Source organism: Nerophis lumbriciformis, linkage group LG09, assembly GCF_033978685.3.
Source record: "Nerophis lumbriciformis linkage group LG09, RoL_Nlum_v2.1, whole genome shotgun sequence".
NCBI classification, from domain to species: Eukaryota; Metazoa; Chordata; class Actinopteri; order Syngnathiformes; family Syngnathidae; genus Nerophis; species Nerophis lumbriciformis.
The window spans coordinates 17360649-17378032 of record NC_084556.2 but is presented as its reverse complement, the minus strand read 5'-3'; the positions used below and the strand labels follow the sequence as shown (position 1 = coordinate 17378032).

Here is a 17384-nt window from a genome sequence, read left to right as displayed (position 1 = left end):
AAAACTATTCTGATTCTGATTGTAATGACTTTGTTTTGCCCAAATAATTGAATGTAATAAAAGAGAATAAGAAATTAGTTAAGTATTGTGTTGATATTGTTCAACTGTAAATAGTACTCATAAAAAAGTGTACAGAAAAATGTACAGTTAACACCTGTGATCGATATTGGTATCAGCCGATCTCACTCACGGATGACCGTGTCAGAATTAGCAACGTTAAACCCTGATCGGAACATCCCTAGTTTCAATACCCGCCAACCTTTAGTAGATTAAGCCTCAGGTGTATGGCGTCACATTAGTGCCAAAAATCCGAGCGCATAAAAACTGTTATCGCGCGCTGACTCTCCACTTCGTGCGCGCGCGCGCATAAAAACTGTTATCACACGCTGATTCTCCACTTCCTGCGCGCGCGCGACACCATTTTGCGCGCGCGTGGTGCCTTTTTGCGCGCGCGTGGTGCCTTTTTGCGCGCGCGCGGTGCCTTTCTGTGCGCGCGCGGTGCCTTTTTGCGCGCGCTCTGTGTACTCCTGGCATCTCTCCTCGCGCTGTCATGTTTCTTTTTGGCACTTTGGGGGGGTATGCTTAGACGGCCCCTCCTTTCTGATTGGCTGTGAGCATTTTTCATATGACCAATCATTCTCCAGTGTAGCAACGTTGTAGCCATCTTACCTTGGACATCTAGCCTCAATCATTACATTGATGTCAATGGTACATGTACTAATTAAATTACCATAACTTGCTCGATTTTCGACCAATTTACAAACGGTTTGCCTTGTTACAAATCTTATTACATGTAGATATGACATAGGATGCTGTACCTGTTGAAATTACCTCTTTCGCTTTAAAAAAAAAAAGACTTAATTGTGCAACATAGTTGTGTAGGGTCAGTGTTAGTCAGTTCTCTGATTATTTTAAACTGTTTCAGAATACATTATTAAAAGCTATTTTTAACATTTTAAAATGTATGTTATTGCTGGTGGACCAGTTCTGGCTGAAAGATGTGATTATGGTGTTTGTTGTCTTATTATTTATTTGGGTCACATTTTGTATTACCCTGTATTGTGTTTATGTGGTATGAAATAACCTTCATCAGCGCGCGACATTTTTTTATTCACTTCTTCCTCCGTAAATCTTGATACATATTGACGATGACCCGCCCTGCTATACTTCTGATTGGCTCTGAGCATTTTTCAGCATTTTACGCCTGACCAATCAGAAAGAAGGGGCCTTCTAAGCATACCCGCCCCCAAAGTGCCAAAAAGAAACATGACAGCGTGAGGAGAGATGTCAGGAGTACACAGAGAGCGCGCAGAAAGGCGTCGCGCGCGCGCAGAAAGGCACCGCGCGCGCGCAAAAAGGCACCACACGCGCGCAAAAGGGTGTTGCGCGCGCGCACGAAGTGGAAAATCAGCGCACGATAACAGTTTTTATGCGCTTGGATTTTTGGCACTAATGTGACGCCATACAGGTGTGCGTGCTTGCTTGTAGCGCTCATATATTAAAAAAATACATACATAGCAGGAGTGTGAATATTCATGTTCATGTCTTTCAGCATCCACATGACAACGTAGTACATTCCATACAGCGCTTTTCATGCCCAATGTTGTCAGTATGATTACTTATCTCTCAGTGCTCAGGCAAAAAGTATTGTTTACTCACAATAGCATCAGTACAAATATAAGGTTATGGAGGACCTATGTCTCAGCATTTATACAATAAATATCATCGATGCACAAGGAGCCTGAGTAAATAGGTATCGCTCATCATTCGCTCAACGATGTCAACATGAACAAATGGGGTCAGGCATTAGCAAGAGGCTCAGTAAGTACTGTGGGTGTTTAGAAATACAAAATAAGCCAAAAACTGTCTCGCCGTAGGCAGTAATTGCCTCAGTTCAGTCTCCCGTGTCCTAAATAAGATCCACCGAATCATTCTCAGAATAAGTCCTGCGCGGTTGAAGAAGCACTAACCAGGTGGACGAACCCTCCACCCTGCGCTGACTTCTCCCTCTGTGGGAACGTGGCGCTTTTTACTTGATACACAGACCACGCAGCAGCCCAACCTCCGATAAATGGCGGTCCGTGCCAAAACCCCTGCCGCTGCCGCCCCCAGGAGGACCAGGGCTTCCCGGTCGCTCCTGCAGGGGCTGGGCGGAAGAGGAGAAAGGTTACATTCAGTTTACATCATAAAGAGCAGACAGTGTGCGCACAAAGAGGCCTTCACACTCTTAGCGCCGCATCTGCTCATCCGTCTGTCCATCCATCTTTGTCCCAACGCTGGCAAGACGCACGCTTATACATCATTTACTCGCTGTTTGCCTGCATCCTCAAAGCTCGCATGCTATGCTGATAAAATTATAAGTACTCCTGATGAAGAATTTAGGCAGTTGCGTCACAGCACGTTTACGCAAGCATTTGTCAACACTACACAATATCACCTTTTGCCTCTTAATATTCATCAATTATTATTTATCGTTTATAGTGCTCATTAGGTTATATATTTCACAAACCAGTCCATTTGTATCCAAATAAAACAAAACACTGCCATGACAGTCTCTGCTAACGCAACCTAGTTTCCCACCTATTGCCATGGCAACCCTAACTGAGGGTCTGTGTACCCTCCAAACATTAATGCAAATCAAACATGTCGCTTTTAGGATAGCGTGTGTGTTCTTGCATCCTCTAAACTCCTGCTTATGGAGTTATTTTCCTGATCAATTTAGTGTTTTTAATACAGGGAGAATTGTTTTGAACAAATTGACAACTTTCCGTGACCACTTTCGTGAACCGGCAGAGGTGAAAAGGTAACCTCCTCTGAAGTTATAAAATATTTACACACTATATTAACATTTTATAAGGAGCAGCAGCATTGGGAGTATAGTATTCTTTTTTTTGGCAGTGTCACCTTGCGTTATTGCTTTGCAAACAAAGGGTGTCCAAAAAAAGACCCTCTTGCTGTCGATAGAAAGGAGTGTGCTGGCTTGACTATTCATCACTTTTCAAACGATAGATTTCTGCACGGGAGGTCAGCACTGTCAATTTTCTCTATGGCCAGTTCAGCTTACAGGCGATCAAGAATCCTGCTCTTATTGTGGACTAACACAACGCACACTACATGCTGTAAGGAAGTCTATTATGAGAAGAAATCATGTACCTCCAAAGGCAACATGAACTGCGTTTCCATTGCAGTTTTTCGCAAAATAAGAGCGATTTTTCGAAAATTTCTACAATGTACATCTGCAACTTGTATGTGTTTCAATTAAAATGTGTTTTGAGCCGTAAATCTTGTAAAATCTCCTCCTGCGAGACTCACTTTGAGGATGACAATCGCTTTACGATTCCATGGTTTTGGAGCTGCGATTCTGCAATTACAGCCACTGCTCTTGCCGTGAGTGTCATTATTTATTTATTTATTTCAATTAGGACAATTCATCAACATAGAGCAACAATGTAAATATGCCGGAGTTAGCACAATAGCTCATTTTCATCCGTTGTCCTAAGATACAAAATAATACATAAATCACAATTACCCATTACAAGCATACCATAAGCACAGACCATGGACAAAAAAAATAAAACAAACAACAAACAAAAAAAACGAATGAAGATGAAGATGAAGTCAGCGGGTGATCGCTCAAAGGCAACGTCCTTACCTATGGCAGGGCCACAAATTAGGGATTTTGGGAGAAAATTGTGAACGAGGAATTCACAGACGCATTGTGGATTTAAGGGTTCCCTCGACATTGTTCGGGCGTGTGAGTCTCTCCCAGCCTACGGGTCGACCTCTTTTACCGGGAAAGGAGCTTCGAGACGGCGCCCCTCCAGTTCGGTGTCTAGGTGCCCTGTAAATGCGAAAAAAGTGTTTACATCATGCTTTTGCGACACACTCCAATATCGAAACGTCTGAAGTCACATGGACAAAGAGAAGACCTTCTGGAGGAAAGTTCTGTGGGCAGATGAAACAAAAATTGAGCTGTTCGGCCACAATGCCCACCAATATGTTTGGAGGAGAAAAGGTGAGGCCTTTAATCCCATTAACACCATGCCTACCGTCAAGCATGGTGGTGGTAGTATTATGCTCTGGGCCTGTTTTGCTGCCAATGGAACTGGTGCTCTAAATGGGACAATGAAAAATGAGGATTATCTCCAAATTCTTCAGGACAACCTAAAGTCATCAGCCCGGAGGTTGGGTCTTGGGCGCAGTTGGGTGTTCCAACAGGACAATGACCCCAAACACACGTCAAAAGTGGTAAAAGAATGGCTAAATCAGGCTGGAATGAAGGTTTTAGAATGACCTTCCCAAAGTCCTGACTTAAACATGTGGACAATGCTGAAGAAACAAGTCAATGTCAGAAAACCAACACATTTCGCTGAACTGCACCAATTTTGTCAAGAGGTGTGGTCAAAAATTCAACCAGAAGCTTGTGGATGGCTTATTGCAGTGAAACTTGCCAAGCGACATGAAACCAAATATTAACATTGCTGTATGTATACTTTTGACCCAGCAGATTTGGTCACATTTCAGTAGACCCATGATAAATTCATAAAAGAACCAAACTTCATGAATGTTTTTTGTGACCAACAAGTATGTGCTGCAATCACTCTATCACAAAAAAATAAGAGTTGTAGAAATTATTGGAAACTCAAGACAGCCATGACATTATGTTCTTTACAAGTGTATGTAAACTTTTGATCGTGACTGTGTATATAAAGGCAACCAATAATGGAGGTGTTGCTAAACAGAGGGCTTGGCAAAAAGGCCGCAACGATTAGTTGACATTGTCGACAATAACATTTGTCGTCGACAATTATATTTGTCGACAATAGTCGTGACGTCATCACTCTGGTTTTTTCCGGGCAGAAGTTGGACAATCGCCAAAACTTTGCCAGTGATAACATGTAAAGAGTGGGGATATTTCCTCTTATTCTTTTTTAAAAACATTAATACTTTGCTCATTTTGCAAAGCGGACCTTGTTTCTATGGCAGTGCATCTGTGATACGCGAGCATTTAAAGCGGAGACATGATGTCGGACATCTGAAGGGAGGATGCGTTATCAACCTCGGTAAGAGTGTTAACTTCTACCTTGCTTGTTAGCAAACAAGAGTGAGAGGAAGCTGTGTGAAAAATAACTTTAACTATCATTTTTGCCAAAGTCAGCCAGCAAAAGCTTGTCTATATCAATTCAAGTACGGTTTAAACATGCATCAATTTGCAATTCCGAAAAAAAGGCAGACAGTCACCAATGTGGAGGTATCATAGACTTAGACTTCCTTTTTATTGTCATTCAAATTTGAACTTTACAGTACAGATAAGAACAAAATTTCATTGCATTAGCTCATGGTAGTGCGGGATAAAAAAAAAAAAGCAATAAGGTCCAAATCATAAGATTAAACATACAATTTATTAAATAGCCAACATTTTAAGAATTAATCAAAGATGGAATTTTAGACACTGAGTATTAGAGTGCTAAAAATGCTAAGAGTTAATTAATAGTCAATCCATCAGCGCGCAGCTTTTAAACATCACAAAATGCTTTTCTTTTTGAAGAAGTTAGATTTTATGTTTTGTTTGTTTTTATTGCTGCTATTTGAAAAAAAAGTTTTAAATAAATAAACGAGGTTAATATATATTTTTTTAGCAGTTTGCCTTTCCTTGCTTTTAAATGAATAACATTTTATTAGTCATTTTAATTTGTGTAACAGCTGAATGAGCAGCACAGTTACTGTATAAATAAATATTTATGAATGAATTAGGCATCTTTGTCGTTAGTAAGCACATGCCTAAAATAACGAGCTGCTTTTAGAAGTCGATGGAAAAATGAGTGCCACTAAATATGTGTACGCTTTATTATCTGATTAGTGGACTAATCGTTAAGATAATCAATGACTAATCGACTATCAAAATAATTATTAGTTGCAGCTCTACTTGGCAACAAATAATACTGTACAGTAAAAAGGGGATATATATATAGTGCCCCATTCGTCACGGTTTACCTGACGCATGAAATGTGACAAACTGGGGGGGTGCAATATCCACTTTAGCCGCCAGACGGCAGTAGAGTATTGAAGTGAAGTGAATTAGTGATGTATATTTATATAGCGCTTTTCTCTAGTGACTCAAAGCGCTTTTACATATTGAAACTCAATATCTATAAGTTACATTTTAAACCAGTGTGGGTGGCACTGGGAGCTTCTCGGCCTTTTGGCTATGATCTAGTGTAGTATCTGTTCTTATCAGTTTAATATCTGATACGTCCCCTATCCGGGGACTATATATTAAATTGATTTTTGGAACAGGGAGATGGAATAGGGGCTTGCTCCGTCCACTCCACGCATCGACCTGGTATGGCAGTACCTCCAGAAACGGTGCACCCCGACCTACTCAGTGGCCTAGTGGTTAGAGTGTCCGCCCTGAGATCGGTAGGTTGTGAGTTCAAATCCCGGCCGAGTCATACCAAAGACTATAAAAATGGGACCCATTACCTCCCTGCTTGGCACTCAGCATCAAGGGTTGGAATTGGGGGTTAAATCACCAAAAATGATTCCCGGGCGCGGCCACCGCTGCTGCCCACTGCTCCCCTCACCTCCCAGGGGGTGATCAAGGGTGATGGGTCAAATGCAGAGAATAATCTCGCCACACCTAGTGTGTGTGTGACAATCATTGGTACTTTAACTTTAACTTTTAAGTGTCTTGCCCAAGGACACAACGGCAGTGACTAGGATGGCGGAAGCAGGGATCGGACCTTGAACCCCCCCTCCCCCCTCCATATATTGAATATTTTAATTAATATATTAATATGTGTTTTGTGGCAATTCCAACTTTGACCTCAGCGTCAGTTGCTATGTGGAGTGCCGCTTTCCATCATTTTCAGCAGACTGCATTGCAAAATGATTAACCCCCCACCTTCCTCTCATGCAAGATCCCCCCTGGGGCCATACAAATCCCTTCCCTAATGTATGTTGTTATTTTGGCTCCGATACATTTCAAAGTAAAAAAAAATGAATCTCAGATTTGATGCTTCATAAGAAATTTTTGTAAGATGCGACTCGTTTTTTAAACTTGTGTTTGTGTGTGAGTGACCGGAAGAAAAGCTCTGACTAGCTTGGGGAGACGTTAATTGGTGCCACCTGCTGTTTTGCATGTAAAAATATTGCTTGCCCTGCGTATTTATATTAACATACTTAATGGTCAACCTGGTACTTATGGTTAAGATAAGCTGAAAATGGTTCATAATAAGTTCTAAAATTGAAGTTGCCATACAACCCAAAACATACCAACCCTCCATGAAAATATCAACTAGGAACATGGCATTATCTCTCATAGCCTCCTGATTCCCTAATAATAATGTGCCTTGCTTGTTTCCCCTCTTTCTTTCTCTCTCACTTTCCTTATTTATTTCCTTCTTTTTTTTCTTTCACTATGTCTTTCTTTTTCTTTCTTTCTGTTTTTTTGTTTGTTTGCTTTTATTATTTCTAAAAAGACGTTGGGAAAAGCTTATTTTTGCAAAATCCAATTGCCCAAAACAAAAGTAAAAAGAGTTAGCAATACAGTGGTTCCTTGGTTTTCGTTAGTAATCTGTTCCAAAAGGCCCGACAAAGATTTTTTTCCATACGAAATAATGCAAATACAATCAATCCCTTCCATCCACAATAGTGTTTCTCACATTCTTTATCAAGTGCTGGCGCTCATGTTGTATCCAAGAACGCGTAGCTTCGTCCTCACGACCTCACCCCACTTTATTTACATCAACTGATGGAATCCCACATGTGACATACAGAGCTTTACAGCACAACATGAGTGTTTACGGTGTTTCAGGCACCTTTAAAAAAGCTGAAGAGGTCAATTCAAGACTATAAGTTGTTACTATTTTCCTACGCTTTGAACCCTGCGACTTATAAAAACAATGAGAATAAATGGTCAATGGTTTTCTTCGCTAACAGCCATAATGTTTTGAATTCAACAAATAGTTTTCAGCGGACATTGTTTGTGCTACGGCGCCATCTTTTGGAAAAATTCACTCACTGCAGTTACTGTTGTTTGAACAACCTTTTTTCCTTCTGTTTATGCTTTTAACCGGAAGTACAAGTGCCATTTCGTCTTCTAGTCGTCCATAGCATTTCTACTTGCATGGATTCTTTATTCTACACGTCAAGAAACGTATGTAAGTTTAACAATATAAATAAAACAATTCATACTTACTAAACCGTCCCATGTGTGATGTCTATAATACATATTTGTATGTGCTATTGTAATGTAGTCAAACTAACGCTGTTAGCATCAGCTAATATGCTAACACGTTTACAAGTGTCTTTGTTAGTGTTATTAACTTACAATGGCATTATTTTTGTTTTGATCCAGTTTCGTAAATTCACCAAAACGTCACTGTGGAGTTGTTGAGTCTGTTTAGCTGAGTGGAAAGCTAGCTCCCACTGCTCATTGTTCCATGGCGATGACTTCTGTTTTGTTTGATCAGCCGTTTTATTGCTGTGTTACAGGCACCGTTTGGAAACAATTAGGTATTTTAACATGTACAAAACCTTTCTGTGTAAATAACTTATTTCATTCATGTATATGTATGTGGTTTATAGTCTGGTGTGGCTAATATATGGAAAAATATTTTTTTCTTAGAAAATTTTGTAGGTGCGGCTTATATAGGGGCGCGCTCTAAAGTCCGGAAAATACGGTAAATACAATGAATCCAATCCACAATAGTGTTTGCACTTTCTTTAACAAGTGCTGGTATTCATGTTATATCTAAGAACGCATGGCCGTGTCCTCACTCGACTGTATTTACATCAACTGATGGTATCACACACGTGACATACAGAACATTAAAAAAAACACACAAAGAGACTGAGACCCCAACACAAATTGCTTTTTTGGACCATATGATAACCGAGACAGGGGAAACTAGGGGCAGAAATTTCTGTTAAAACGGAATCACACAAAAACCAAAGCACCACTAGGATTAGTCTGAAATTGTTCTTAGTGTATACGTATCTGACAATATTTTGAATCCGAGTGGATTAGGTTTGTTATGAAAAATATGCTGCAAGGACTGTTCCTGCAAAATACCAGATTGCCTCCTCCAAAAACCTTCAAAAAATCATGATGCAACGTGTTTGTTTGTGCGAGAACCAAAAAACATCAATGTTGTGAATATTGCATCAAAAGTTTAACCTGACTCTCGCCAGATCCTTGTAGTTTGCTGAGCTCCACACAAGAATCTGGGAGTTCACAATAGTAGATGTATTTCAGAAGGCGGGGCTTTGTAAAAAAAAAAAAAATCCTGGTATGTGATTGGATAAACCACTTGTTCGTTATCTTGAATGACGTGCTACTTCAACCACTCACATCCAAATCAACCCGTGATGCTGATGAGAGCGACGCTGGGAAATCCAAAACAGAACAGCCGACATATTGGATAACGACAGAGCGAAAAGTTAATAAATGCCTTCAAAACCGTTCTCTGTTCATCTTTTAAAGAATTAATATCCGATAGATTTGACAAAACAGTTGAAATAGCAGAATCACTGCTTGCCGCCATTGTTGTTTGAATCAAACAGTCGTTCGGTGTTACGTCACAACTATGAAATCCCGCCCGGCGATCCTGATTGGTTCATTATTTTTTTGCTATCTTGAAGGAGTTTGCAATGCCATCGAGCCCAGATCCTTGTGTGGAGCTCAGCGAACTACAAGGATCTGGCGAGAGTCAGGTTACCGGAAGATATAACTAAATTATCGGATTGTTTCTCAGCAATTGTGTAATTAATCCAATGAGCTTCACGTTGAAATGTTTGAACCGAAATGACCACAGACAGAAAAGTTGCTCGAAAAAGTACAGTACGCGAGCTTGGTGGTTTTACAGCTTTGCAACAAGCTTTGCATTGAATATACAGACCAATATAAGAAGCCCTATAGAATCACGCTTTTTGTTCCTGTTTTCCTCTCTATTTGTCACCCCCACTCCCTGCATATATCCCTGCCTCCCTCCCTGGTCATCTCACAACAAACACAGCAAAGCCGAGCTCAGCAAAAGCAAACGTGCATTTTTCGTCTTCGCTCCCATTTCTTTTTGATCCACTCACATTCAGTCGGGTTCAATGAATAATAAAAAGATTGCTTAAGCTTCCCTCCTGAATTACAGTATGACATTGTCGCCTATACATTTTTTTTTTTTTTTTGTCATCAGATGCAACAAGATAGCTGATGACGATTTTGCATTCGTGTTGGGCTTAATCTCATTTCCAGTTGGATTTTCAAACAGCCGTCCTCAATAGACAATGAGCGCTTTTGTTGATTGAGGATGATACTTGACTTAACATCTTCCAAAATGCAGCTGGGTTAACAAACAGTAAAGATAGCCACCTTTTTATAGGAGGCTTCCCTCAGAAACGCCTAAATTTGTGGATTTCTTTTCTATTTTCCGCCACGCTGTTTATGCGGTGCATCATTACGGCTCGTATTGAAATGATGCCCACAGAGTGTTTGGACATCTGGCCAAAAAGAACCGCCTCGCCTCAGTGCTTTTCCTCTGCACACTGAAGACAGTGTTTATCGACGCTGTTGCAACTGAAACCATACGCTGATGCTGGCCAGCTGCCATCGCTCTTATTCATAACCCAGCTAGTTCTAGGATATTCTTCTCTCAGGGCTCATATGACCATGTGTAGGTAGTTCACATGCACAACAACCATTGACAGGTGCCTCGCTCAAGGGCACACTGGTCGTGAGTAGGGATGTCCCGATCCGATATTTGGATCGGATCGGCCGCCGATATTTGCCAAAAAATGCGTATCGGCAAGGCACAGGAAAATGCTGATCCACATCCAGTTTTTAAAGAAATTCCGGTCCGTGTTTTCCAACGCATTGATTTAAATAATACATTCCACTTTTCTACCGCTCCCAAATTTCCGTTCCGCATTTTCCAGCACACCTTCAACACATCCACAGGTCTGTGTCCTAACCGTTAAGACGGCCATGTGAATTAAAAGTTACCGGTAAAAATGTCAGCTGTCTCTGTGCGATATAGAAAATGACTATATGGTGATATTGGAGTATACGTTCTCATGCAGTTGCTTTTAGCTGCGGGCATTACACTGCAGGCTCTTCTCACTCTTTCTTGTCTCTCCTTCTCACAGACAGCGAGCGCACTTTTTTACATACGTCACATACTGTCACGTCAAACGTCACATACGTATACGTCCTCTCCCAGCAGAGAGGTAGCAGCATGGCTAACGTTAGCTGTGATGCTAGCGCAGCCGTGCGAGTGGTAATCGAATGAAGGAAGGAAGAATTAATTCCCCCCAAAAACAGCAGGGGGTCCATCGTCTAGCGGTGGTTTGGCTTTAAGTGGGAATATGTCGAAAAGACAACCGTAACTTGTCAAGTGTGGGGCGAAAGCGTTGCTATAAAAAGTAACATTACTGCTAATATGTAGCAGCACTTCAACATCTCCATTCGGTGCCACACCATCAAAATGCCGAGGCAAACATTTCCAGATCAACACCGTATGAAAAAAATAGTGATTTTTTTAGTTGTGATTTCCTTCTCTGCATGAAAGTTTAAAAGTAGCATATATTAATGCAGTATGAAGAAGAATGTTTTAATGTAGACACATAGAATCATCATACTGCTGTGATTATATGCATCAAGTGTTCATTCAAGGCTAAGGCAAAAATATCCACATATATATCGTGTATCGTGATATGGCCTTAAAATATCACAATATTAAAAAAAAGGCCATATCGCCCAGCCCTAGTTCAATGATGCCATTTTTGTTTGTCATGTATAATTTTGTCTATTTTGTGTTTATCCTTGAATAAACAGGTCAGTTTCTTGTTACCAACCATTGTGTATTATTCAAACTCACCTAATTCAGCTGGCTAGTTGTTATCAAGAGTACTAAAACCCTTTTCAACATGATTCTGACAACTAAGTAGGCTAAAAACTTTAAACTTTAATACATGCTCGGATAGGCCAGTATCGGTATCGGATCGGAAGTGCAAAAACAACATCGGTATCGGACCGGAAGTGCAAAAACCTGGATCGGGACATCCCTAGTCGTGAGTGTGCTGTGAAAGTAGTATGTGTATACATTTATGCTCCAACTCACCTGTACCGTGTTGAATGTTTTCTTCGTCTATGGTGGGGTTCTAATTTTCTGAAATGGTAGATTATTATCAATTACTATTCAGACATACTGCATACAACAAATCATGACAAAAAACTATTACTACTGCTATTGTTTGCGTAAGAAAATGATTTAATGAAACGACTGTTACTATGGGGCATCACGTTGGCACAGGGGTTAGTGCATGTGCCTCACAATACGAAGGTCCTGAGTTCAATCTTAGCTCGGGATCTTTCTGTGTGGAGTTTGCATGTTCTTCGGCTTCCTCCCACCTCCAAAGACATGCACCTGGCTTAGGTTGATTGGCAACACTAAATTGGCCCTAGTGTGTGAATGTGAGTGTGAATGTTGTCTGTCTGTCTGTGTTGGCCCTGCAATGAAGTGGCGACTTGTCCAGGGTGTACACCGCCTTCCGCCCGAATGCAGCTGAGATAGGTTCCAGCAAGCGGTAGAAAATGGATGGATGGATGGATGGATGGTTGAAAATGTTTTGACCAAACAATGAAGGGAATAAAACATTCAAATAAATAAGTAAATCAAATATTGCAAAATCCACTCTCTTGCACTCATGGTCGGTGAAATTGTGAGATGATGTCTTTTCTCGGAGCCACACTGAGGCGAGGCAGCTCGAAGTAACAAGCAAATGGAGTCTATTCATGCCAGCGCCACGTGCGGCCAACAAAGCAGTGTCTGTCACATGCAGCGCCTTTTTAAGTGGAAATGTGGGCCAATGCGAGGGGAAAGGTGAAGTATCATCTTAATTAAGGTGGAGAAGAGGGAATGTGTGTCTAATAATGCACATTCACAGATCTACTCCCACCATTTCATTGGAAGTGCTCAGTCAATTCTCCATTATTTTTCATTGTTTACTCTTTACGTGATGCGACTTGTTGTGTTGTCGCGTCCAACCTGATGATGCTACAAGATTGTTACACGTGTGGAAATGATTTGCTTCTTAGTGCTTTCATTTTCCCCCCGTCTGTGCCCCGGCTTATTTTAGGTGTTGTCGCTTTGAGCCTAATGAAATAAACCAAACATCACAACTGCGGGCTATGCCTTTCAGAGCGTGCTCGCATTATGAGTAATTAATCTGAAAGTGCTATGATTAATCCTGCTACTTTACCGCCTCGGGTGAGGCTGTGTGTCTCCGAAAAATCTTCTCCAGCGGATCCTCCTGAGAACCAACAGTGCAATTTAGGTTCCGTTAGTCTGTGTTGCATGTCTTCTTGCATTACATAATTTGCATGTGTGCAAAAGAGGACCTGTTTATTGTTGGAAGACTTCAAAGAGGTTTCTTTTTAAGGAGAGTTTTTTTCTTGCCTCTGTCGCCAAGTGCATGCTCATGGGTGGTTCAGTTAGGTCTGTCTAATCAGGAGAGGGGTTCTGCACCTGTTCTGTGTGCAACTTCTGTTGAGATTTGGCACTGTATGAATGCAGTTTTATTGACCTGAAAAGTGACAATTCATTGATGCACAATTAATAATAATAGCAGTACGTTTTAGTGATTTTGAAGATCAGGGATGTCTGAACTTTGTCAACCAAAGGTCGCATACTGAAATGTCAAAGTATGCACGGTCCATTTTGATATTTTTTTTATAAAAAAAAAAAGTTAAAAACAGATATAATAAATATTCAAATTCATACCTTTATATCATAATTAACTAAGTATATTATTATAATTATTATTAATTATTAGTTTGAACATTTCAGCTTTTTGTCATTATATTCCGATTTTTTTGTGTTTTTTCTTAAAATTTTTGTGTTGTTGTTTTTTCCCCAACAATATGCTGCGGGCCAACAGAACTCGGTCTGGGGGCCGCACTTTGGGCACCCCTGCTGTAGATCCAGCAGACATATAGACTGACCACTTCATTAGGTACACTTAGCCACAATAATGTATTTGGTGGTAAAGAACTGCTTTGCATTATACTGAGAGGAGTGTTTAATATTTCTAATATATTGTTTTACCTTATTTAACTGCACAAGTTAAATATAGTATAAGTATATTATTATTATTAATTATTAGTTTGAACATTTCAGCTTTTTCTCATTACATTCCGATTTTTTTGTGTTTTTACTTTAAATTTTTGTGTTGTTGTTTTTTCCCCCCGACAATATGCTGCTGGCCAACAAAACTCGGTCTGGGGGCCGCACTTTGGGCACCCATGCTGTAGATCCAGCAAACATATAGACTGACCACTTCATTAGGTACACTTATACACAATAATGTATTTGGTGGTAAAGAACTGCTTTGCATTATACTGAGAGTGTTTAATATTTGTAATATATTTTTTTACTTTATTTAACTGCACAAGTCAAGTAAAATGTTTCAAATTTGATTTGAAACAATACCTGTAACTGCGCTTCCTTTGCTAAACCGGTAGGGAAAAAGCAGATTGGTTTCCGGCTGCATTTAGTATGTTCTTCAGAACAATGACGGTCAGTAAAAGTGACTCAATTACAGCTATCAAAATCTGTTATATATGCATGAAGACTGGTCGTACGTCTTATATGTAAAACCACTTGTTCTCCCGCATACAGTTTTCTAATTTGAATGTACACTATGTGCATACGTTCCCTATAAGCGCAAATAACTACATTATGTAAATTAGCAGGCACCTGCCAAGCTGAGTTGTTGGTACATTTCTAACAGCCTTCAGGGTATATTCTATTCACAATAGTTTTGCAATGGCAAAAGATGGTTGATTCTGAACAATCACACGAGTGATAAAATCCATCAGTAATCAGTTGAAATAAAAAAATAAAAAATCACACATCAAGTATGACACATGAATATATTAGTTGGCTGCTTTGACAAAAATATTAAAAAAGATCCACAGAAGCTTAAAGGGGAAATGCACTTTTTTTGGAATCCAGCCTATCATTCACAATCATTATGAAAGGCATGACGACGGATGTCATTCATTTATTTTTTTGCATTCTAAATATTATATAAATGCGGTCAAATGTTCGCTAACAATTGAGCCTATGGGAGCCGTGCAATTTCGCCTATAAAACCCTTAAAAACATCCAAACACCTCCATTTAGGTTTTATATACATAATGTAAGTATATATGTAATGTAGTAACGGACACATTTATGATAACATTTAATATTTACGTATGTTTATCATTTTAAGCATACGCGGCAGATTCATTTAAAAAATGCATTGCTTTTTTTTTTTTTCTTCATCACTGATTATTACTCACTGCAGACTTTATGAGAGCCAACAAACATAATAAAACATCGCTTACTGTGCATTAGAATGCCTGGGATGTTCATATATTTCCATTTAGAGGAAAAAATTCTCATAATCCTCACGAAGAAAAGGGGTCGGGGAGTGGTAGGGAACAAGAGTCTTTTTGTGTTGTCCTTGCCAGTTTCGGGTCATTAATGTACCAACTTGTCAGAATACCTACTCAGACGTCTCATATCCAGGTGAGATGTGCGATTTGTGATCTAGAATAAATTTACAGGGAGCGAGGAAGCAGCAGACCACTTGATGATGTAAACATAGGGATACACGGAAGTGATCACGGCGTCGCTATAAATAGTTTGTCTGCGTTAGCGCTTATAATAACAATATCACTAATACTTGGTTAATATTCAAATCACAAAATGAAATTGGAGTGTTGTTGGCAGTTTTTGAATGCTTATTTATTGTATGTTTTATGGGCGAAATAGAGGAGCTCCCATTGGCTCTGCTGTAATCAGACTTTTACTTACAAGTTAGAATGCATTAAAAAAAAAATGCATCCGTCATCATGTCTTTTATAATGATAAACTCACCACTGCTTAAACCGAGCCCTACCTGCCCGCCTTGTAGTACAGATAGCCTCGTCTTTTACCGCCCTGTTCAGTCCTGATGCTGCGTCCATTGATTAATGCAAAGCTCTCCTACTTGACGGCCATCTCCAAGATATTATCACCGCGTAGAAAAATGCTCATGAGCTTGGAGGACCTGACAGTATGTTGCCACCCATAAATCATCTCGCTCAACTTCTGCTATGCAGCCCTGCTGGAAACATTGTCAAGTCATTGTTTTAGTTTGACGTAAAGTTTCCAGTCCAATTTAGTTGCAGATTGTTCAGCAGGGAGTTAAATTAAGGAAAAGTTGAAGCTTTGGTTGTTAATGACACTGACTTTTCCCCTTGATATCATTAAAGGATTATCCTTTATGCTTGTAACATTACATTTCTGATCTATTAGAGTGGGTTAGCATTTTGTTGGGCTACCTACACAGAAGTAGTGGCTATGTCACACAGTAGAGGCCAGACTTGGTTTTCAAAAAGTGGAAAAAAAATACCAGATAACTCTACCATACCATTTGTATGTCTATTTTTGTGTTAGTAGTCTGCTCTGTGTTCGTAGACGAGATGATGCATTCCAGAAAACGGAAAGTCAGACATTTCGACATTTCATTGCATACTGAATATTACACATACATATGCACTAACTAAAGAAGAGTGTTAATTTATCTAAATCACTTAAAGATTCATTCGAAGCAGGTAATAATTGGGGAGGGTGTTATTTTCGAAACTCATATAACCTGATAGCCAGTGTCCTCTACAGGGGACATTTGTTTTTGGTCTATTTCTTTTGTCAGTGTCACAGATTTAGGAAGAAATATAGCCCGAGTTATGCAGAACACACATTTTGGGCTGCATGAGAAACTATTTCATTGATCAACAAGTATATTGCACAACACAGCAGCAACAGAACCAATGTTGTTACATGGATAATGAGCAAAGTTCTCAGCCAGCCATAATAGGGCTGATGAGTTTATTATAAATAACGGTACAACAAGTAGAACTTGCATGAGTTTCACACCAGCTAAGTAGTGCAACCAACAATTAAAGGGCACCTAATATGCTGACATATTGGTACCTGTTTTTGTGTATTTGGGATTTGCACAAGTCCCGAACATTTGAAATCAAACCATAGAAGCATGGCGGAGATTTATAAAATAATCTTGCCTTTCATTACTACCAATTGTGGTGTTCTCACCATTGGTGATGTCAAAGGATATATCCATATATGGTTAAGTTTTACCCGAAGAGCTTTGTGTGACTCCGTCATTGTAGTCCAAAGTTATAGTCAAAAAAATCCTACTTTTTCGCTATCCTGTTGAGGGGTTGACTTGTTCGTACATGCACATGCATCTTCCGCTGTTGCCATTTTTTTTCTTACTTTTTGTACTGTCCAGCCACTTAGGCAAATATTGTTAATGTAGATGCCCATATCTGATGT

The 17384-nt window shown here is 39.8% G+C and overlaps 1 protein-coding gene and 1 non-coding gene across 2 annotated transcripts in view; both read left to right on the top strand.

Annotated features, from left to right (window-relative positions):
- The window catches only part of LOC133607627 (neurexin-2-like), a 416009-nt gene that overhangs the window by 294555 nt on the left and 104070 nt on the right, over nucleotides 1-17384 (top strand). The gene's annotated exons all lie outside the window — the stretch shown is intronic.
- On the top strand, nucleotides 6187-6377 carry LOC133608168 (U2 spliceosomal RNA). The gene has a single exon (XR_009815518.1). It is a non-coding gene; the product is annotated as a U2 spliceosomal RNA (small nuclear RNA).